The 24427-nt window shown below is 39.3% G+C and overlaps 1 protein-coding gene across 2 annotated transcripts in view; it reads left to right on the forward strand.

Annotated features, from left to right (window-relative positions):
* CCDC190 (coiled-coil domain containing 190) overlaps positions 1 to 24427 on the forward strand; it is a 50145-nt gene that overhangs the window by 19170 nt on the left and 6548 nt on the right. The window contains exons 1-2 of one of the 2 annotated variants that reach the window (XM_082403381.1): positions 1 to 12391; positions 12661 to 23033. The exon at positions 1 to 12391 is cut by the window's left edge and continues 19170 nt beyond it. The gene's annotated coding sequence lies outside the window, so the exon portion shown is untranslated. Of the gene's footprint in view, positions 23034 to 24427 lie in introns of both variants that reach the window. The other variant, XM_082403380.1, reaches the window with a different exon arrangement.

Genomic DNA, 24427 nt, shown 5'->3' on the forward strand with positions numbered 1-24427 from the left:
ACAATTCCTCATCATGCTTTGAATGGTCTTTAACGTCACTATCTCAATGTTTACATGTTATTCCTTTTACATAATTGTACTGAAGGTTTTTGATGAGGTAAAGAGGAAATGTGCACTGTCTACTTTTTCTGTAGCTTTTGGCCACTTCTATTTCCCACAGACCAGCCGTGTGACTCAGGCAGAAAGTATTGGTTGAAGGAGTGGAAACACTGCTAGTTGCTGGGAGGAACAGAAGGGACATTGGTTAAAATAGAACTAAATAATTCCTGTTCCCTTTAGACAGTGGTCCCCACTGCAAAAAGAAAGTTCCCAAATTCCACCTATAAAGAAGTTAACATCCTAATAGCCCAAAAGCGGTTGTGGATATACATTTTACCTGTGGGTCAGACTGTGTACCCGCACAATAGTAGAAAATGCATCTTGTTCATCTCAGTCTCCAGCACTTAGCACAGTGCTGACATATATTAGGTGCAGAATAAATGCTTGTGGAAGGAAAGGACAAATACACCAGCCATTACAACAAAGTAAATAACATGATGGGGTTTTGTCTCCAAATAGAGGTCTCCTCCATTAGTTTTAAGGAATTTTTCTGAAATTTGTTTTTATCACAGAGATAAACATGGTACTAATTGGAGGCTGTGAGCCTCTTGAGGTCAAGCACCAAACATTTGTAATTTCACTGCTGAGTGTAACCAGGACACATAGAAGTCAGCGGTCAACGATTATTTGTGAAATGAAAATGTGTCACTTCCTCTGACTGCACTGAGTCAGGTCAGGTCACCAGCCCCTCTTTAGCATAACTAGACCTCCTTGTTTGTCCATGATTTTGATTTTGGAAGCAGGACGAGGACCAAATCCCAGAGCCTTCATTAACCTCAGAGTAAAATCTGTACTAGTGAGCCCCCTTTGCCTACTTTGTCAAGAACTCCATAAGGCTCTGCATATTGGTGAGCCTTGTAGACGCCTACCTTCTTCCTAGCTGGATGAGAGCAAGAGGTACTGACAAACCAGACAGGATTAGCCTGCCTGGAGCAGTGGCCAGAGAGCTCAGCCATCTCCCTCAACCACTTACTTTCCCACTCACTGTTTCCTTTGGGGTCTGAAAGATAAGATCTGAGAAGGTTAAACACCATAATGATGTGCTCCATAAAGCATGAAGGAAGCCCGGCAACCCTTCAACTCTGCAAATCCCTAATCAGTAGAGACTAAATTCATCAAAACGGTTAACTTGCCCACGCTGCTGATCGGTTTCAGAAACTCTCCTGGTTTGGACATGTGGAGGGCAACTGCCCAGTAGATTTAGCTCTGGCCTGTTGGAGAAAGGACACAAATTTTTGGATTATTTCTTTCTCCAACAGGCCGTGATTAGAAGGTGGATACCATCAATTCCATCTAGTCTATTTACAAGAAATATCAAAATAGAAACAAGAAGGAGCAGGGCCAGTTGAACTGGAATCCTTCCCCCACCTGCTCAGGCACCAGAATGTAATTGTTGTCGATAGACTTCCATCAGACCCTGATGGATGTCCCCCTCCAACCACAAACACTGAGAGAGGAAAACAGCTCCCACCAAGGGACAACCCAGCCGTAAACCCTCTGAAGAAAGAGCTCTGTCAAGATTCCTGAAAACACAGCAAGACATTTAGATTTAGAAAATAGGAGCATTTTCGTCAGCACAAATGCATCATTGTTATCTTCGGGGCAATAAACTGGATGTTAGAAACACCAGTCTGCGATACCGTTGCTTGACAGATATCTCGCGTCAGGGAAAATACACACGAGATCGGAAAGCTCAATTCTGAGTTTTGGAAGATTTTTTTTTTTTTCCTTTAAGGGTCATGTATATTTGTTACTGCCTTACAGAGAGAAAAATAGGTAAGAGGTATGACTAATCATTTTTTTTGCAGAAAGATTCAGCATGGAAAGGGTGTAAAGATGATATCAATTCAAGGCAGGGCTCATTCATCAACTTCTGATAACAACAAGGTTATAAATTAAAAAGGCCATTGCTTTTGATGTAGAGTGGCCCAATGGTCTTCAAAGTGTGGTCCCCAGATCAGCAACAATATCATCTGGAAACTTGTCAGAAATGCACATTTCTGGGCCTCACCCCAAGCCTACTGAATTAAAAATTCTGAGGGTGAGACCCAGCAATTTGTGTTTTCACAAGCCCTCTAGGTGATTATGATGCACGCTAAAGTATTAATAACAATAATAATATGGATGCCCGCCTCCCACCCCCAGGGATATTCTGATTTAATTGGTATGGGGTGTGACTGGGATTTCTATAAGCTCTCCTGGTGACTCTAATGTGCAACGAAGTTGGGGAACCACTGGGCTAAGACTAAAGGATTGATCCCCACGTAGGTCTCTCATCATTTCTTGTACCTGCCATTTGCAGCCACTTCAGGTTTGAAGAGTAAACTTTCAAGGAGTCACTCGCCTTTCAAAAAGTTCATACAAACATGTAGGTGGAAGGGCTGCCACCAGGTGAAGGCACTGTGCTGCGACCAGGTGTTAAATGATATATTCTCATTAACTGAGTCCATGGGGAACCCTGTGCTCAAACACAAAAGATATTTTACCACAAATTTGCAACTCCTTTTTAAAAAATAAAAATATATTTAACGAACAATGTAAATAACAACAAATATTTTAAACATGATATTATTAAAGCGACATTTTAACATTTTTAAAGTGATATTTTGGAGCAAAGTTTAAAAGTCTTTGGTATGATTCAGTGACTTTCTCATATTTAACTCTTCTTCCATCGACTTATCCTATTTCATTGTTTTAGAATCAAAACCTTTCTCATTTAACTTCAACTTGCAGGTAGCTCAGACTGAAAATGACTCTTGGTTGCGTATTTCTAAGCATACCTCAAAACTCTGCCTGTCAGAGGCAATCCAGTCCATGGTTTATATTCCTCAAGAAAGGGATATACTATAATGGAAAAGAATCCGAAAAAGAATATATATAACTGAATCACTTTGCTGTACACTTGAAAATGGCACAACATTGTAAATTAATTATACTTCAATTTAAAAAAAGAAAGGGATATACTACTTTGCCTTGGGTAGCAGCAAGATGGAAAATTCTAGGAGATGCTGGGCCTGGGAGTGAGGAGATCCCAGAGGAGTATCACAGGTGTAAGTATCTGTGCAACAAAGGGTCATGGGATGAGTGTGGAGGCCAAATGCCTGGTCTGGAAATGAAAGGCAGAAAGGAAACACCAGAGAAAGTAAAACAGCAGTACCAATCAGGGATACAGACCAGGAGTCTAGACTATATGCAACATTACAGAAAATCCAACAATGATGAGATCATAGGCATTGGCAGACCCAATAACAGGAGTCAAGGACTTAGAAATGGGCTAAATCCAATACTGTATGATAATAAGACATAGGTGTTTTCAGTAAAAAAAAGGTCCACGATTCAGATTCTGTTTGAAACCAGACTTGGCTCACACCAGGACAAGGAGACCACGGAGAACCAAGTTACAGAGCCCAGGCTGACCAGTGTAGGGGGTACTGCACATGACAGATATTCAATACTGGTTTGTTGAATAAACAGACATTCAAAATTATTTCTGGTTTTCATTATGTATTTTTCTCTACCAGTGACCGCTGTGTGTCTTCTGCAGCAGGCCCTCACGCCCTGTTAGAAATGAATCTATCACAGCAGCTGGAGGGTAGAATGTAAGTTTAGGGGTGCTTTGGGTAAAAAACACTACACTGTGAGCTGGAAAATCTGGATTTGGTTCCTAGCTCTGCTTCTAACTACCTTTGTAGCTTTGGGTAAGTTCTATTATTACCTCTGCCTCTTAGGTCCTCACCTTGAAAATGAGGTAAGCAGGACAGAAATACTAGATGATCTCTAAAGTATATTCAACCCTAAAAATCGCTGGCTCCTCGCAACAGGTATGTTCCTGAAAATCCGTATCAAAAATTGATTTGTCATGTCATTATATGGGCACCTGCCTATCACTAGCTTCCTGTGGTTGGTGATTTCCCAGACATTTTCAAGACCTCTGCAGTCAACGGGAAGTAAATCTGATCTTTTAGGTTGTCGGTGGGACCAAAGCACAACCCTATGGGTACCCTGAGGTCAGACTTAGGGCGCATTTGTTGGCTAAGTTTAACTGGAAGTTTTGCAAGTTTTCCCTAAGGAAAGCCCCTGTATTCTACCATCACAGAGAGGGAAGCAGAAATCAGAGGCTGTGACGTCAGAAGTTTCATTTTAGCTTTGGTCTTTGCGCAGTGGAGCGAGAGGTGGGCGTCGGGGCAGTAGGGTTGTGGAGAAAAGTATCCCAGACACATGGAGAGTGTGGTATAAACACTCCCTTAAATCTGGCCCTTTTTCAAATTCCCCAGAGGACCAAGCCTGCACCCCAGACAGCTACGTGCTTCACTGCATCTTCAGCCAGATGCAAGTTGCCCCAAGGGGCAGCCATCTGGACTCTGAAAGCCCATTATAGCCATACCAGGCAGCTGAATCTAGTTACAGACGACAGCCTTTCCCAGCCTGGCTGTCTCAGGCTTGAAATCACACACTTAGGAAACATCCGCTTGGGACGTGAGGCGCCCCTCCCATGGGGACAAAAGGAGGAGAAGAATGCGGGAACACAGGCACACAGGCTGCTGGCAGACGCAGGTTCTGGGCAAGGTGCAGAGGCTCCTTCCTTTCATCCTGCCTCTGCTCTGTTATCTTCCCTGCCTTGCTGTAAGGAGCACGTACACACACACACACACACACATCCCTGGAATCGTTCTTTCAGGGGTATTGGTAGAAATGTGGTTTGGTTTAAAGCAGGAACAGATGAGAGATACCAGAACATCCAGGAGCAAAAAGCTGTCTGCACTGGTAATAATCACAGCTCCAGATTGCCCAAGCCTTAGATGAGAGGAGGCTGGTCTGAAGTTCTCAGGCTGGGGTCATGGAGAAAACACTGTTCATACCCTCACAGCCCTTTATCTGTGACCCTGTAGGAGGCCGTACATGGCAGCAAAAGGGCTGACGGCCACTCAGGATGGTAAGCACAGGAGCAAATTCCATCCTCCTGTGCTCCGGAGGGTACAATGCCCAAATGCACATCCCTTCCCCAGGATGGGTCAGGGTTCCGCCTGCAACCGAAGGCAGCCTTGCATCCAAAATTGAAGATTAGGACAACAGATGTCCTGAGAAGTCCTGAATGTCACCCCATTCCTTGCATGACTGGTTATGCCCCACCACACCTACCTGGGCTTTTGTGAAGACCCCCACATGTTTTCTCGCTTCCTTGGTGAGCACAGCCTGTCCCCTCCTTCCTGGAATGCCCTCCTGCTCTACCTTACCTCTTAAGCCCTGCCTGAAGCAGAAGAGTGGTCCAGAACACAACCTCTGAGTGCCTGAACTCCTGGGTCCAAATCCCAGCTCTGCCACCCTTAGCCAGATGCTTCATAACTTCTCTTCCCTCACTTTCTTTTCCTGTAATGTAAGGATGATGATGATATAGTGGTTATTTCACACAGTTGTTACAAGAATTAAATAAGTTAATATCTGTAAAGGATTTAAAACAGTGCCTAGTTGATATTAAACGCAGAAGACCTCCCTGATTCTTCTCTCGTCTTCTCTCACCATTCTTCCCAACAATTTCTGATTAAAGTGATCACGTTGTTTTCAGTTATTAGTTTAGATGCCTGTCTCCTGCCCTGGTCTTTGAGTTTCTCATGGAAAGAGATCGTGACTTATTCATTTTCACATCTCCAGTACAAAATGTTTGTCATAAAAAGGTATTTGAAAAAAATGTGTATTGAATAAGTTGGATGAGAAGCTAATAATAATACCTTTCATCTAATGGGTGGTAACTATGGGCATGTTGCTAAGAAATTTATTTATATTCATAAGCAGTTTCTTTAAATTTCATCTATGTTCTCTTCATAGCTCACAAGTTTGGCTTTCAGAAGCATAAAGGAAAATTGCTATTATAAACTAAAATTCAAGGACATAAAACAAAGAAAAAGAACTAACTGGAGAAGTGGAAATAAAGACAAATATTGGTCCTCTATAGAGAGAGAGATGTACAAGAAGAATTATCATCTTGGAGTCTATTAGCACAAAGGAAGGTGATCCTGTGTGGCCAGCTGAGCCTTTAGGAAGGCAAACTTAAGTCCAGAAAAGAGAAGTAAACAACTCAGAGGTGCATCTAAAAAGAGTGGGAATTTCTTCAAAATAATGGAAAAATAAGTAATAAGGGGATCAGCACAAAACAAACCAAAGTGGGTACATGGGCTGCTCTCTATATTATATAGATATGGATAGATAGATAAATAGATAAAGATATAGAGAGATATAGATATATATACATATATTTCTCTGTGTGTGTGTATATATACATATGTGTGCATATATACATATATGTACATATATTTCTCTCTGTGTGTATATATGTACATATAAATGTACACATATATGTATGTGTATATGCATGTATATGTATATAGGTGTGTGTGTATATGCATGTATATGTATATATATATATATATATATATATGTAGCAAAAAAATGAAAGAAGCTCAGTCTGAATCCAATATGGCCTGGGACTGTGAGGACAGATATCAAAAAGGCAAAATCCTGGAGCAAGCCAAGGCAGAGGGAAAACACTAAAGAGAACAAAGGATGCTCTATTTCTTTGGGAGGGAAGAGGTGATTGTCTAGTGTTTGGCTAAACAGAAGAGAGATTACCACAGCTTAAGATGGGGTGTCATCTCGACAGATGACAGAAGTGAGGCTCTTGTCTGCTTTCTTCCTCTCCTTTGAGGATAATGAGCATCGGTGAATTAGGAAGTGGGAAACAAACATTATCAAGAGGGAACCGGTGACCACAATAAGTGAAATGATAGTAAGACATTCCTTAACACGTTAAAAGAACAATTTAAACCTCTTGCCCAGGCAAATTTTATAATGGCAATCATCACAAGTCACATTTGTTTGGCATTTTATGGTTTTTAAAAAGTCCTTTCGCTCTATTATTTTACGAATTTAACTTCAAAATGGCTTCGCTAGTTCAGAATGAGCCTTTGGGCAGGACCCTGAAGAAATAATTTTTTAAGTTGCTACAGAAAATTCGTCTTTATTTCACTTTAACATCAAAGAAGAGAGAATTAAATCATGCGGCTTAGTGTTATCCTTTAAAAAATATTTTTAAATGTGTTCTAACTTCTATCATGAAAAATTGGTTTCACCATAAGTCACGTTAAAAAATGAAAACTAAACAGGATTTGGGGGACTCTAGGACAAGCAAATGTTAAATGTAAAACAAAGGTGAAGGGAAAAAGAGAGGGTCCACTTGTTGGGCCAAACAGGGGCTCGTTCTGAGTTCTCACTCACTCACTGGAGCTCTTGCTCAGGGGCCAGGCATTCCCATTCCACCCAGTCCCAGTTCAGTGGGCCTTAGTGCAGAGTGAGTGGTTTAGGAGCGCCACCCTGTGTCAGATTCAGAAACTACAAGTTTTCACTAGAATAGCTTTAACTAGATGCATCCAACCGAAATTCCAACCATAACCTAATTTTAGGCCTATGGTTATTTCTGTAGCCCATGCAACTTAATGTCAACACAGATTTAATAGTTCTGTATTGTATTATTTTTAAAACTGTCTGAAAAAAAAATGTCTGAAAGCAAAATAAATTCATGGAACTGGACACCACCATCATCAAGTGATAGTAAGTACATCCTTGATCCCACAAGTGGCCTAAAGATTCAGGTGTTTCAAAGTGGAAGCCCTTTCATTCACTGACAATTCAATGTCCTTAATCTTTGTCTTTGAACCCTCCCTATCCCCATCTTTATGCCCTACACCTCAAAGAATAAGAAAGCCTCACCTGCAAACACTTTTTGTGTCTTGAAAGCTCTGCCCCCTCAGGCATCAATTGAATCTCCAAGACATTCTTTGTGGTCCAAATTTTGATGAATTTAGAATCATGAAGGGATGAGCTTTAGTCCTAAGGTTGGAGAAAGGAAGTAGAAGATGGCTTAGGGAGTGCTGTTGTTGAAATGGGGAGTGTGGTGAAATGGGGTGGAGAACAGAGAGAGAAGCAGATGCTTCAACTTCAAGGCACCTGTCCACCATATTTCCCTCCTAATTCACCTAAAATGTTAACATTATTTGCTGCCTCATAAAGTCATTTTCTTCCAATGACCATATAGACTAACCTGTATATTCCTTGTAAAAACAAAAAAATGTCTTTAACTTTACTTGCAAAATAGTAACCCTGACCTTATTGTGTTAAAAGTAAATTTGATTTCTTCTTTCCTGGGTTTTAATTACAAATGGTCCCCACATTAACTGAGATGCTCCTGCTGATTCCAGAACATATGGTACTTAGGTTCAAGTTATTTCTTTCTGATCAAAATTTTCTTAAACATGTGACTTCTTTTATTTCATGTTCCTTGTTTATAGAATATTTTAAAGTGGTAAGCAAACTTAATTTTGGAGTCTCTTCATCTTTCTACTTCATCTTGCTACTTCTCCCTTCTTGATTTTCACTTCCTTAAGGAAAGAATTATTTTTATCTTTCTCAATGTCTCTCCTGATGGCACAGTGTAATGCTCAATGTGTGTATGTCAAATTAACCTAGAAAGAATAATAGTTGATGTGGAAGACAATTCTTGACCATGGTGGTGACAGAATTCCAAAATAAATGACCAAAGGCAGGAGCAGAACCCCTGGCTATGAGACTCCTTAAGAAGTAAGCAGACATGAAGTCAATAAGGGAAGAATCTTAAGAAAGGACTCTAGCTTCTCAAAAGATAACCTTCTGATAAACAATCCAGGTGTTTGCAGCCTTTGAACTGCTCTTTATGTGCAAAGATGCAGGAAATGAAGATGGGATGGGCTTAAAGGAGAGACATGGCCGGGAAGAGCCTGAAACAGAAATGTCCATTTTCTACAAGTTGGGGGACACTGATAGGCACTCTGCTTCCATTTCCCTTTGGGAGCTTCCAAAATCAGCTGTTTGCATGTCCAAAGCCATTCCCAGGCTTCTTTTCTTTTTTTTTTTTTAATTAATTAATTAATTTATGGCTGTGTTGGGTCTTCGTTTCTGTGCGAGGGTTTTCTCTAGTTGCGGCGAGCGGGGGCCACTCTTCATCGCGGTGCACGGGCCTCTCACTGTCGCGGCCTCTCTTGTTGCGGAACACAGGCTCCAGACGCGCAGGTTCAGTAGTTGTGGCTCACGGGCCCAGTTGCTCCGCGGCATGTGGGATCTTCCCAGACCAGTGCTCGAACCCGTGTCCCCTGCATTGGCAGGCAGACTCTCAACCACTGCGCCACCAGGGAAGCCCCCCAGACTTCTTTTCTTAATGGAGGGAATGCTGAATGGAGCTTTGAAGACAAGGAAATCTTTGGTTTGTCAGTTTCAGGAACTGGATTAGATGGGGTCATTAAAAGAAGAGGCTGACATCAGCTTTTCTGCAGAGAGTAGTTGAGTTCAAAGTTGAACTTGCCTCCCTTGAAGCAAGATGTTTGTGGAGGCCTGTGGTTCTTGATGGAAAGTGGGCATGACCCTCCTCTCTGATGCTATTACACCCCACTCTTGGGAGAGCTCTTCGAGAAGGTTCACAGGTGCTGCTAATTGGTAACCTGTCTACTTCCTTTCTGTCCAGCAGGTGGTGTGATAAGATTTGAGATGGTTTGGAAAATCTTCAAGATCCCGATTCCTCTAAAGATTTGTTTTGGAAGAGGAAGCCTCTGAAACCCAGCTCCCAAATATAAGAAGAGAATTTGTGAAAAAATATAGGGCATGGAATGGGCATGTATTGGTTAAGTAAAATACAGGCTGAGACAGAAGGGGTGGGGATGTTTCTGGTGGCCTGGATAGAGATGTCTTTCATTAGAGACATTTTCTCCTTAAAGACAAGACAGAAGCCTTTCAAAATGTTAATAGGTTGATGAAGTCACAGATTTTTTTCCACTATTTTCCCTATATTTTTCTGTATTTTTCAAATTTTCTGCACTAAGCAGATCTCTTCATACTTGCCAAATATTAAACATTATTATAAAAATCTTTTATATCAATAATTATTCAATACCTTTCTAAGTTTTACTGATTCCTACTGAAGCTGAATGGGGCCGCTATACCCTGACACCGAATTAAATCTCGGAGACAAAGTTTTGGGTTAAGCAGAAAAGAATAGCTTTATTTCTTTGCCAGGTAAAGGGGACCACAGTGAGCTAATGCCCTCAAAACTGTGTGTCCCAACCTGGAGGGGGGAGTGAGAAGTTTTATAGTAATGGTTCAAAGTTGATCACCAAAAATGGTGTTCAGCTCGTGGACATTCTTCTGATTGGTTGGTGGTGAGGTAAGTGGGAGTCAGCGTCATCAACCTTCTGGTTCCAACTGGTTTAGGGTCATGTGCTTGTGAGCAGCATACTATCTTTAACTGTTAATTTCTCCCACCTGGAGGGGGTTTCAGTATTTGCAAAACAGCTCAAAGATATTGCTGTGTGTATCCCCTCATGGGGAACCAGGACCTTGCCACAAGGCTGCACTATTGTTTCTCTTGACTGTTTGTTTCTCCCTGGTCTGGCATCCCCTCTCTTTCCTAATTAGCAACGGCTTGAATCTGCCTGTTGGAACTCAGGGAAGGTCATGGAGGCTGAATGAAGCCTATTTCCTGTAATCTAAGAAATGGAGGACACAGAAAGGCTTTTGTGCCCGGGAGCCCCACAGGGCCCTGCTCGGTATCCCTACTTTCTACCATTGTACGTAGCTGGTGACAAAATTTAACTTTTCTTTGATGATTGGACATGTTGGAGATTATTATGTACATTGCTGTAACTGGAATTCTTCATGCTGCAAATATAATTGTAAGAGATATGGAACGTGAACCCTTCTATCACCCACACCATAGAGTTATGTTTCCCTATCAAACTTCTAAATTCTTTCAGGTTAAAGCATTTGTCTCTTATTTCTCAAACAAAGGCATATTATAGAAAGGTTTTAAACAATGAGGTGGCATGAATATCAGCCTGGTAGTGTGAGGAGAGACCAAAGTAGAGGAATTAGTTAGGAGTCAATTATCATGGTTTGGGCATAAGGAGTCAAAAGGATGATGACGGTGAGTGGTAAGGGAGAAATAGGAGCAAGAGATACTCTCAAGGAGGAGTTAGGAGGATTTAGTAATGGATATTCAGTTTACAGGAAAAGAGGAATCAGTGATGTGACAAGTCCAAGGACATGGAAAAATTAGAATATTGGCCTCAGAAATAAGTAAATCAAATGGTGGCAATGGTACAGTAAGACACATATGTTACTGGAAGTTTTCCAGTAGACTAATAGGATATGTTTGGCCATTAAAATAGTATAACTCCCAATACAGAATATAATCAACATTAAGATAAGAGCAATGTGTTATGTAAAAAATATACAAATTATGTATTTGTAAAAACTGGAAATGAAAATTGGGTAACACTGGCCCAAAAGAAAGGGCTCCCTAGGGCTTTTTAAAAAGTTCCTCTCATGGGTTGAATCATGGTCCCTGAAACAATGCATTAAGTCCTAACAACCCCTGGTACTTATGAATGTGACCGTATTTAGAAAAAGAGTCTTTAGTGATGTAATCAATTTAAGATCAGCTCATACTGAATTAGGAGGTCCTAATTCAATATGACAGTGTCTTTATAAGACAAGAAGAGACACAAAAACAGATGCTGAGGGAAGATGGCCCTGAGAAGATGGAGGCAGGGATTAGGATTACGCTACCACAAGCCAAGGAATGTTTGGAGCTACCAGAGGCAAGGAAGATTCCTCCTCTAGAGGCTTAGGAGACAGCTGGCTCTGTCAACACCTTGAATTTAAACTCCTATCCTCCAGAACTGTGAGAGGATAAATTTCTGTTGTTTTAAACCACACAATTTGTGGTACTTTGTTATGGTAGCCCTAGAACACAAATATGGTAGCCGTCTTCAGCACTCAGAGCAGGAGAGGACAGGTAGATGTTTAGTTTTGTAGGTGGGGTAGATATTACATGACTATGTCACTATGGAAATCCACTTACTGTGTAAAGTTACCCATTAAACAGATGGGGAGATTAGGAGTGTGTTGGTTCAATAACTCTGTGTACTTTTTCCTTGACAAAGGTGGCTACTGCTGTTATCTGATCACTGTATGATGAAAACTGAACCTCATTACCAGAAATAAAGAGGTTGTCCAGCCTGCTTTCCTGTAATATCCCACCCCCACTAGAGAAACACGTCCTCTGGGCACCTCACTGAGCCCCTTCCTCTCAGGCAAAGGCTGCTGGTTTTCAGGAAACTGACAAGCTCACAAAATGTTTATTTCAATATAAGACGGAAAGACAAAGGACAAGAAGCTCAGCTATAAATCTAGAAGGAGCCAGCTGAGGGAGCACGTAAGGAGGAAATGAGTCAACTTACAACTAATATGGGATAACATTTACAAGCATGGGTATACCCTGTAGGCTGTGAATTGCCCAGCTCAAAATATTAATAAGACATTTGGAATTATTTTATTTTATTATTCGTCTTTTCAGTTTGATAAGAGAAGAACCAAAGTGCTCTCGGTTATTAACTTAATAGGAAAATTAAAAGTTTGAGTTGTGTAAGCTTTCAGGGGAGATTAACTTGCTGACTTTTTTTTTTTCTAATTTATCATTCTCAGCAAACATCTACTGAAACTTTATCATGAGCCATGCACTGTGCTACAAGCTGAAGATACCGAGAAGAATTTTTATTTTTGATCCTTTCTTTCAACGAGTTTGCACACCAGTGGAAGAAATAGAAAAATAAATAAAGAGTACTTCGGTTTTTTAAAAAGTACAGTGTAAGAATGGTTATTGTTGGAGGACATAATAATAATGATATTAGTAATAATAATTTCGAGTGTACTATATGTTTTACATGTATTAAGGGAGCAGCGAGAAAAGAGCGCCTAATTCCCTCTGGAGAGGTAAGGATGCTTTCCTGCCTGCCTGCCCTCTATTCCTCCAAGGGGGATAAAAGGCCAAGGTGGGCTGAATGGGCCAGGGAGAGAAAGTAAAGTCTGTGCCAAGACCTCGAGCCTTGAGAGTTCATGTTGTCTTTGGAGAAATGCAAAGAGCGCAAGGGAGATGTGGGAGAGTGTGGGAGATGAGGTGGGGGCCATATCTTGAAAACCTTTGTGTATCATTCTCTGTGCCGCCTCTTTTCAAACGGTGTCCATAAATAGAAGGGGAGGGATTTTTAATTTCTCTGTAAGAATGTATGCATGCATGTGCATGTGTTTGGTTTCAAATACAACCTAGAAAATTTCATGTTAACATATTCCAATATCTGGATGACCACCTTGTATGTACTGCCACGTGACTTTAGAGGTTGCTTTTGCATTTATAACGTTTGTACTGATTAGTGCTTATTTGATGGTAGCCTGTCACATATTAAAGGGCATTCAATAACTCAGAGCTGCCTGTCCCTGTGTAGGAGTATCTGTGGCAGAGATTACTGGCTGTCTCCTAATATACGTTTCTCCTTCTTTCAAAGTAACGAAACCCCGAAGACTTAAATGAGCGCATAGATGTCCAGGAAAAAAAAAACAAAACACTACATTGCCCAGTTTCCCTTGAAGCTAGCTGTGGCCTTGTGAATAAGTTCAAGTCAATGAATTATAAGCAGAAGTGTCTTGTGGCAGCTTCTAGAAACCTTCCTTAAGAGCAAGGTGATTTCCTATATATGTCCATGAAGCTGAATTTGCCGTGTGTTTTTCAAATATCCCATGTCCTTACTGATTCTTAACTGATTTTCTTAATTACTGATATAGGCAAATTAACATTTTCCACTGTGATTTTGGATGTATTTTTTTATAGTTATTTCAATTTTTCACCTTTTATATTTCAAGTCCATGATTCGGGGAGAAATTTAAAATATTTGGATCATCTCAGTAACATTTAATTGAGAAATTTCACATGATTTCACTGTTTCCATTTGCATTTATATTTATAACCATTTTGGTGTCAAGTAGCACTCCTTTTTAAAATTTATTTATTTATTTATTTATTTTTGGCTGTGTTGGGTCTTCGTTTCTGTGCGAGGGCTTTCTCTAGTTGCGGCCGGTGGGGGCCACTCTTCATCGTGGTGTGCGGGCCTCTCACTGTCGCGGCCTCTCTTGTTGCGGAGCACAGGCTCCAGACGCACAGGCTCAGTAGTTGTGGCTCACGGGCCTAGTTGCTCCGCTGCATGTGGGATCTTCCCAGACCAGGGCTCGAACCCTCGTCCCCTGCATTGGCAGGCAGATTCTCAACCACTGCGCCACCAGGGAAGCCCAACACTCCTTTTTTAAAAAATTCAATCTGACAATTCTAAACTTTTAACTAGAAAATTTAGTCATTTGTATACATAATTACTGATGTATTTGGACTTCCATCTTATTTTGTACTTTATGATTTCTCCATCTTTCTCACTCCCTTTTCAGATTCATTATTTTTTTGCCATTTCAATTCTTATCCTCTGCTAGTTAGTAAATCCTACCCTCTTATTTAATCCTTTTAGTAGTTACCCCAGAAATGATAACATGAATCTTAATTTATGGAAGTATAATGTTAACTAATGTCTTTACCCTTCTCTTGGGCAATAAAAGAAACTTAGAACACTTACGTGTTCTATTCCTTTGAAGACACTGTGCTTTATTACTGTGCATGAAACATTTTATTTTCCAGATCCCAGTTTTATACAGCCAGCATTCATTTAGATGTACCCACTTATTTACTACTTTCTTTGCTCTTCGTTCCTTCTTGCACCTCAGTCCTACATCTAAGAACCTTTCTTTCTGCCTTAAGTACACCCTTTCGAATTTTATTTAGTGGAGAACAAACTCTACTTTTTGCTTATTTGTCTGAAAATGTCTTTATTTACCTGTGTGTAGAATTTGAGGTTGACACATTTTCTTTCAGGGTATTGAAGATATTCCACTGTTTTCTGTTTTTTATTATTTCTGCTTAAAAGTCAGCTAAAAGTGTAATTGTCACACTTTTGAATATAAGTTTTCCCTTCAATCTGACTGCCTTCAAAAAATTTTTTAACTTCTCATTACGGAGAATTTAAAGCATGTTCAAAGTTAGAAAGAATCATCTAATAAACCCTCTTGTGTTCATATTCCAGCTTCAACAATTATCAACATTTTGCCACTTTTGTGTCATCCATCCCCACATACGCGGACTCTTATACACCTGTTTTAGTATTTTATTTTATTTTTCGCAGGAGTATTTTAGAGCTGATACAAAAATACTATATTACGTCTTTTCATCTGCAAACACCTCACTATGTATCTCTCTCTCTAACTGATAAGAACTTTATTAACATAAGCACTAAGGCAACAACACAACCAGTGAATTTTTTTTTGGAAAGATTTATTTATTTTTTTTGATGTGGACCATTTTTAAAGTCTTTATTGAATTTGTTACAATATAGCTTCTGTTTTCTTATGTTTTTTGGTTTTTTGGCCACAAGGCACATGGGATCTTAGCTCCCTGACCAGGAATCGAACCCTCACGCCCTACATTGGAAGGTGAAGTCTTAACCACTGGACTGCCAGGGAAGTCCCACAACCAGTGAATTTAACAACTTGGTATCTTCTAATATCTATCCTCTGTGCAAATTTCCACTTATCCCAAAGGTGCTTTTCGTAGCTGGTTTGTGGGAATCAGGATCTAGACAAGCCCACATGTTGCTATGGTTGTTACTTCTGTTAAGACTATTTTATTACAAGAGGCCCTGCCTTGATTTTCTTTTTCCCTTGCTATTGATTTATCAAAGAAACCAGATAATTCTCTAGAAAGATCCACTTTCTCAAGAATTGACAGTCAGACCTAGAGGTTTGATTAGATTCAGGTTAAAAATATTTTGGGCAAGTATACTTCTTCAGTGTATTAACGATGAATAAAATGTTTGGTTTTCCTCCCTTCAGTGACTGTAAGATTGATCAATAGGTTCAGGTGGTGACAGCTGCAGCCTCCATTATGAAATTTCCCTCAACCTTCCACCTAAGGTTTTAATAGCACTGAGGACTGTTGCCTAGATCCACAATTGCATTAGAGGTTGAAAAATGATGATTTCCCTACTTCTATACTTCCTTCTGCCTCTATTAGCTTCAAGTCTTATAAAAGTCTTTCCCTCATCTACTCTTTAATCACCCTGAAAATATTGTTTATACAGGAAAGACAGGATAGATGCTTGATTCTTTCCCTTGGTTAATTTTTAGCACAGTGAGTTGTTGCTTAAGCCACCTCCAAAAACAGTTGGCCCATAAAGACTTTTCATAATGATTCTGGTGCCTTTTTTAAAAATTCAGCATTACTGAGATACAATTTACATCCAATAAAATTCACCCATATTGACTATACAGTTAGAAGAGTTTTGACAAATGAAACCATTCATGTAAACATAACCATGATCAAGATATAGGACATCTCCAAGACCCCAAAAAACTTTTCTCCTCTCCTTTAAAGTCAGTTCATGTTCCTCACCCCAGTCCCAATCAAGCACTGATCTGCTTTCTATCACTTTAAATTTACCTTTTTTAGAATTTCCTATAAATGAAATCATACAGATTTAGTCTTTTGTATGGGTATCTTTCTCTTAGCATAACGCTTTTGAGATTAATCCATGTTGTTTCACGTATCAGCAGTTCTTTATAGGGTGGAGTAGTTTTCGATCATATGAATGTACCACATTTTATTCATTGATCCACAGTTTTATTGGACATTTCATCCCTGAAATGTAGATCAGTACTTAGCCAAAGGAACCCCTCTGCAGATCTTTGGAGCCCATTCCCCCCTCCCTGTCTCTTTCTATGTGTGTATTTACCTCTTATCTGGTACTCTGTTCTGCAAATTCCAGCCACCTCCACCTTCTAGAACTCCATTCTCCATATGGTCAACCCAAAGAGACAGATGGGCTCTGTTTTGATTCTGCCTTCCTACACCACAGCCTGAAAACTGCTTCCAGGTACTAATTAGGGGCAATCATAGAGCTCACCTTTTATGTTTCTTATCTCAAAGGGATCGCAAACCTGCATTGCCTGTTTTTCAATGTCTGAAAAGAAATGTTTTTAAAATATATTTTGTTTAGTGTTCTAGTTTTTTGAGGCAGGAGGGCAACTCCCATAGAAGTCAATCCTTCATGGTGGAAGCAGAAGTCTCCTGCATCTTTTTGACAAGACAAAATTAGAGGGTTTTTTTCCCAATCAACCTTCTGAAGTATAATTTATATACTTTAAAATTCACAGTTTAAGTCTATAGTTTGTTCGTTTTGACAACTGTATGCAACATGTAATCACCACCTCTATCTCCCGCAGGAAGTTTCCTCAATCCTTTTTGCAATCAGGCTTCATTCACATCTCTCAGTCTGGGCACCTACTTATCCGATTACTGTCAATATAGATTAATTGCATCTGTTCTAATATTTCAATTATATGGAATCACTTTTTGTTTTGTGTCTGGCTTCTTTCACCAGTATAATGTCTATAAGATTCATTCATGCCATTGCATGTGTCAGTGTTTTGTTCTTTTTATTGCTGAGTAGTATTCAATTGTATGGATGAACTATAGTTTGCTTATCAATTCATTTGTTGATGGTCATTTGGAGAGTATTCAGTTTGGGACTATTATGAATAAAGCTGCTATGAACATTCCTATACAAGTCTTTTTATGGGTTTCATGTTTTCTCTTCTCTTCTATCTAGAAATGGAATTAGTCATATGTAAGTATATGTTGAATTTTATAAAAAATTTCCAAACCCTTTTCCAAAGTGATTGCACCATTTTACATTTCTAACAGTAATGGTGAAAGTTCCAATTGCTCCACATTATCACCAACACCAGGAGTGGTTTTGCCACTCCTTTTAATTTAATTTATGCCAGTGAGTAGAAAGGGATATCTTGTTGTGGTTTTCATTTGGGATTCCTGATGACTACATTAAGCATATATTCATTTGCTAATGGGCCATTTGTATATTCTTTTGGATTGTCTATTCTAGTTTTCTGCCCTTTTTTTGAACAGGGTTGTTTGTGCCCTTACTAAGTTGTAAATGTCATTTAGATAGTATGGATACAGGTTCTTTGTCAGTTATATGTGTTGTCAATATGTTCTCACAGACTTTTGCTTGGAATCCCAAATCTGGGTATTTATTCAAAAGAATTGAAATCAGGATCCCAAAATGATATCAGCACTCCCATGTTCACTGCAGCACTATTCGCAGAGGGTAGGTCTCATGTTAAATGTTCTTACCATAACAAAATTAAAATTTTAACTTTTTAAAAACAGTTTCACTCATTACTGATTCCATTTTCAATCTGGATACATTTTTCTTTTTTTATTTTGTATTATTGCCCTTGCTAGACCTCTGGTGCAATGTTGAACAGGAGTGATGAAAGCAGACATCCTTGCCTTGTCCCTCATCTTATGGGAAAGAATTCAGTATTTCACCATTAAGCATGATGTTACCTTTCAGCTTTTCATAGATATACTTTATGAGATTGAGGAAGTTCCCTTCTAGTCCTGAGTTGCTGAGAGATTTTATCAAGAATGGATTTTGGATTTTATTATATCCTTTTCTTAAACCTATTAAGCTAATCATGTACTTTTCTTTTTCAGTCTGTTAATATGATGACCCACATTGATATATGCTCCATGTTCTTGGATTGGAAGAATCAATATTGTCAAAACAACTACACTACCCAAGGCAATCTACAGATTCAGTGCAATCCCTATCAAATTACCAATGGCATTTTTCACAGAACTAGAACAGAAATTTAAAGGTTTATTGATCTTCTCAAAGAGTCAGCTTTTGATTTCATTGATTTTCTCTATTGTTTTTCTGTTTTTAATTTCATTGTTTTATGTTCTTTTCTTTATTATTTCATTGCTTCTGCTACTTTGGGTTTAATTTTCTTTTCTTTTTCTAATCTTATAAAGTATAAACTTAGCTAATTGATCTGAGATCTTTCTTCTTTAGAATATAGGCATTTTTGTGCTGTAAATTTCCTTCTAAGTACTGCTTTAGTTCATCTCACAATTTTTCATCTGTTGTGTCATAATTCATTCATTTCAAAATATTCTAATTTTCTGTTTGATTTAATTTTTTAATCTATGGGTTATTAATTTATTTTATTAAAGTGTAATTGATTTAAAATATTGTGTTAGTTTCAGGTATACAGAAAAGTGATTCAGTGAAATATATTTTTTCAGATTATTTTCCATTGTAGGTTATTACAAGATATTGAATATAGTTCCCTGTGTTATACAGTAAATCCTTACTGCTTATCTATTTTATGTATGGGCAGGTGGGGCCAGGAAGGCTCTCAGTGTTCTCCACCCAGTTCTCTGGGAGGCCCTCCAGGGCAGGTCCCCACCAGTGGAGCAGATCCAGCCAGATTCCATACACACAGGTCAGCACTGTGGCTGATCTATGGGTTATTTAGAAGTACATTATTTGATTTCCAAGTATTAGGAGTATTTTCCAAATATCTTTCTATTTCATTTCATTGTGGTCAGAGAATACACTTTGTTATTTCAATACTTTTATTAAACTTGTTTTATGGCCCAGAATATGGTCTATCTTGATAAATGTTCCTTGTGCACTGGAAGACAATGAGTATTCTGTGGTTGCCAGGTGGAATATTCTATAAATGTCAATTTGGCCAAGTTGGTTGATAGTGTTGTTTGTTTCCTTTATCCTTACTAATTTTATTTATATAAATTCTACAAATTACTGAGAAATAAGTGTTGAAATCACTGACTATGATTGTAGGTATATAGATTCTTCCACACAGTCCCATCAGTTTTGTGTCATGTATTTGGGAGCTCTGTCATTAGAAGCAAAAACATTATGGATTTTTATGTTCCCTTGATGAATATTAGTCCCTACATCACTGAGAAATGACTCTCTTGATCACTGTTAATATTCTTGGTTCTGAAGATTAATATTTATTTATTATTATTTATTAGTATAGCCATCCCTAATTTCTTTTAATTAGTGTTAGCATGGTATATCTTTTTCTATCCTTCTATTCTTCACCTATTTGTGTCTTTACACTGAAAATTTGTTTTGTTTTGGTTTGGGTTGTTTTCAGCATTATATACTGTGGTCTTGTTCTTTTATTTGCTCTGGCAATCTGTGCCTTTTAATCAGGTGTTAAAACCATTTATATTTATTGTGATTCTTAATAATGTTAAGTTTATTTCTATTGTTTTGTTATCTATTTCATTTTAATCTAAACTCTTCCATATTTTCTCTTTCCTCTTTTTCTGTCTTATTTTAGATTCAGTGTTTCTTATGATTTCATTTTATCATAATTTGTTGACTAATTAGTTATTCTTTGATATATTATTTTAGAGGTTGCTTTAGAGTTTAGAGTATACAGCTATGACTTATTACAGTCTACCTTCAAGTGATTATATACTGTTGCACATATAGTATAAGAACCTTATAACAGTATACTTCCATTTCTTCCCATCTGGACTTTGTACAATTTGTACTGTTGTTGTCATTCCTAGCTGCCTTGGCCTTTCTGGACTTCTACCTCTGTCTTCTCAGGGAATCATTGCTTGGCTGTTCCTTCCCTATGATATGGCCTGGAAACTCTTTCCAGGCAGTAAGCTGGGAGAATAATAGAGCTCCCCTGGTTTGTTTCTACTCTCGCAGGGAACACCATCCTATCTGCCTCATGACCAATGTTAAAAATAAACCACATTATTTCATAAATTTTGTCTGATTTTTTAATTGTTTCATATGGAAGGGTAAATCTACTCCCTGTTACTCCATCTTTGCTAGAAACTGGGGCTAATCTTTATTGAATACCTACTATGTACCAAACACTTTATATTCATTCTTTCACTAAATTCTATCAGAATCACTCTGATGAAGATACTATTAAGCCTTTTCATAGATGAGGAGACTAGGGGATATGACAGAATTAATGAATAAAGTCATACATCCTACTAAATGATGGAATAATTTTTGATCTCAGATGTGTTTGACTACAAAAGGACAGTACTTCCATATAAAACAGAGAGAGAGAAAAGTATATGAATGTGAATAAATTACATCCATTCTGTAAAATTCATTTTAATCATAATCATTTTAATGAGCAGTTTAAACTTCTTTTTCCCTAGTGATGATAGCAGGGACATGATATAGGAATTAGAGCTTTATATTTCATCAAATCACTATCTTTTTAATTTTTTTTCTTGTCCCTTAATGATTTCATGGACAGATTCTACACATTTCTGGCCACTTTTGTTGTAAAAAAAGTCCAGACCACTTTGACGTTCCAATCTTAAATAAAGTTTAAACCCTTTCCTCAGTGGACTCCCAGGTACTTGGAGAAGGGGAACTATATAGTTCTTATATAACTAATACTTTTGTGGTGCTGTGGCATTACTGGTCTTTCCCTGATCAGTCATTGTCCATGTGCTCCTGTTGTGCTCTGCTCTTAAGATGTGTTGTTTTCATGAGAAAGTTCACCTTCAATCAGATCCCTTCTATCACTACTCCCTCTGGCCCTGCCTGTGGTTCTATGCCTGCTCTGAGTGAAGTATTACCTTATTTGACCTAGAGTCTTCCAAGGGCAATGCCATGGTTTCTGCCCCCTTATATAGCACCTGTGCTCCTTCACATGGAGCCAGGAAACTGCTAAGTTCCTCTTTGGCACACTCGAAGGGCTAATGGGAACTAAGATGGGTTTGGCCACCATTCCTTTCCCAGGCTCACACACTAAGGCTCGTTCTTGCCCTTCAACCTCGAATTATTTCTGCAAGCCTGCCCTCCTCAGCTCTCTCTCAAGATAACATGGAGTAATCAAGATTTTCTAAGAAATCCCTCACTATGATCAGCTCTGGTGGCAACAAAGGGTTGGAGTGGGGGCTGATCTGTGGTTCTGTAGTTCATCAAGTCTCCAGCTGGGGAGTGAGATGTAAGTCTTTCCTTGTGTAGGCACCCCATTCTCTATGATGATTTTCCTGGAACCCCATTCCAGTCATTTAAATTCTGGAGGTGAGAGAATTACCTCATGAGAAAGGATGGGAAAGATATTACCTCCCACTGAGAGAATAATGGATTTTGCTCTCCCTCTCCCCAGTAATCTCCTTATAACAGCTTATTTGCTAGGTGATGATTATGGGTAATAGAGTCTGTTTAGCTGCCTGTCAGTAACCTCTGGGGGAATTAATAGGCCCCAGTATTGGCAGTTCTTTTTAGACTGTGGCACATTAATGTCTCTTGTTTTCAGAGGAAGCCCTTAGGCAGCAATAAAAATCTCACTTAATGTCTTGTTCCATAACCAATAGTTCAACTGGCCTTCTACCGCAGAGTCCAATATATGATCACAAAAGTCGATTTAAATTTCACTGTGCCTGTTTCTGTTGTGACAACTTTGAAAATCTTAACTAAGCACTGAAGTACACAAGACATGGATAGAAGCCTGGGGAAAGTCAGTACAGTGTGCAATAATACAAAATAAACAAATTACTCTCCTGCACAAAATGTGTACAATCTGACAAAAAAAAACAGAGTACCTTCTTTTGGAACCTGATCTGGTTTTCAAGAACTAGGACTGGGTGTTGTGAGGGGAGTGGGGAGTAGTATGGCAAAAGAGGGAAAAGAGAGAAGTGGGTGGGGAAAGAGAGGGATAGAGAGAGACTGAGAACACAGTAAGACACTCCTTGCTTTCATTCTTTGCTCCCGTGGACACAGCTGAGAAGGGGCACTGTGGGCCCCTTGAGGGGAGGGCTGGAGGCTGGCAGCCTCCCTTAACTCACAGAGCTATTTAAAGCTCTGGGATTGGTGCCCACACCCAGGGAGTTAGCATTCCTGATGGGGGAGGTGGCATGGAAGAGAGCTTTCAAGTGTATTCAACCTTCTCCCCCTCAGCCCTCTCCAAAAGTCCCTCTATCTCCCACCTCCCCAACACTAAACTCTTAAAACTTACTGAAGAAAAACAAGCACATTAATCCAGGCTCAACCTGGCATAGCAAAAGAAGCAGGCAGCATTCTCAGGATTTGTAGGTAAGTGCTACTCACCATGTTCTTTAATAAAAGTTTAGTCTAAGCTTTAGACTAAAAGCAAGCTGTCTTAAAATTTCTTTCCTGTGTCCTGACCTTATCCTTCCTTTTAATGCTAAGCTTTTTCCTGTGTTATTATCACCAAAGCTTTATTAATAGCAATCCATTTATATCCCGGGCACATATTGCGCTCTTAGCTCTGCATATCGTGAGGGACACAAAGAGGAGGAAAGATGTGTCCCTGCCTGTTAGTGCAACAGAGTTCAGAGGAGGAAGGTGGGCGAGGGTGGGAAGAGGAACCACGTTCCAATCCAAGTGGTTTCACCAGGGCTGCCCAGACTACTTGTTCTGTACTATTTTGTGACCAACAGATCCCACTCTTCCCACTCTTTGAAATATTGATTGTTCAGATTTAGCATGCACCATTAGACTCCAACATCGTAAATCTGAAAGTTCTTTGAGAGCAGGAGCTGTGTCTCATTCACCACTGCCCTCAGCCCTCAGCATAGCACCTGCCACATGGTAGGACTGCAGGCTGCATGGAGCCTCACGTTCATGAATTAATGAACTGAAGGGACTCCAGAATGGCTCTGTCCTAAGCCCCCAAATCCTCTCCAGGTCCCTGAGCAGGTTTTTGGGGAAACTTTAAAGAACAGTAGAAGAGGATTATCTCACAGGGCGAATAATGCCTTATATATGTAAAGTGTTTTTATTATTTTTGCCCCAAAAGTTATTCATGTAGTTTTCACTTGATCTTTATAGCAACCTGATTGAGGATTTTGTAGGGAGCCTATCGTCTATTTTATTGGCAAGGAGACTGAGGCTCAGAGGAATGACTTTGTCCTCAATACTTCTGTGTCACTCTGGAAAATCATGTTACTATAGGGCTGATAAATGGAATATTGCCCGCCATATCAGTAAACAAAAGATGCCACAGTCATCAGCGATTGCAGACACAGACGATGGTGAGCTGGTGAGCCCTGAGGATACTGGCCCCAGATAAGCTGGGGTGTATATCAAAAGAATGATTTCAGTGAGCCCAGACTCTTGCTTCTTCCCATACATAGAAAAACGTTAAGTTCCTTAACTTGAGATATCTAGGTTTCTTTTATTAGCAGTAATCTTTTGTTCCTACTACCTGACCTTTGTTGCAAACTTCTATATATCCTAGCTCCCCCATCACCTCCTCAGAGCAGTTTTCTCAGGGTTATTTGAGATGATGCCTCCCGGGTTTGAAGTCCTAAAAATTCCTGCCAAATAAAACATAATTCTCAACTTTTAGGTTGTGAATAATTTTTTAGTCAGTAGGGCAAAGTTTTCTAATAGTGTGACTTCATCTGACTAGGCAGCTGTGGATTCAGAAAAACACAGGATTCAAACACTGATCTTCCAGTTAA

This window comes from Balaenoptera borealis (genome assembly GCF_965194805.1).
Source record: "Balaenoptera borealis genome assembly, chromosome: 1".
Taxonomy (NCBI): Eukaryota; Metazoa; Chordata; class Mammalia; order Artiodactyla; family Balaenopteridae; genus Balaenoptera; species Balaenoptera borealis.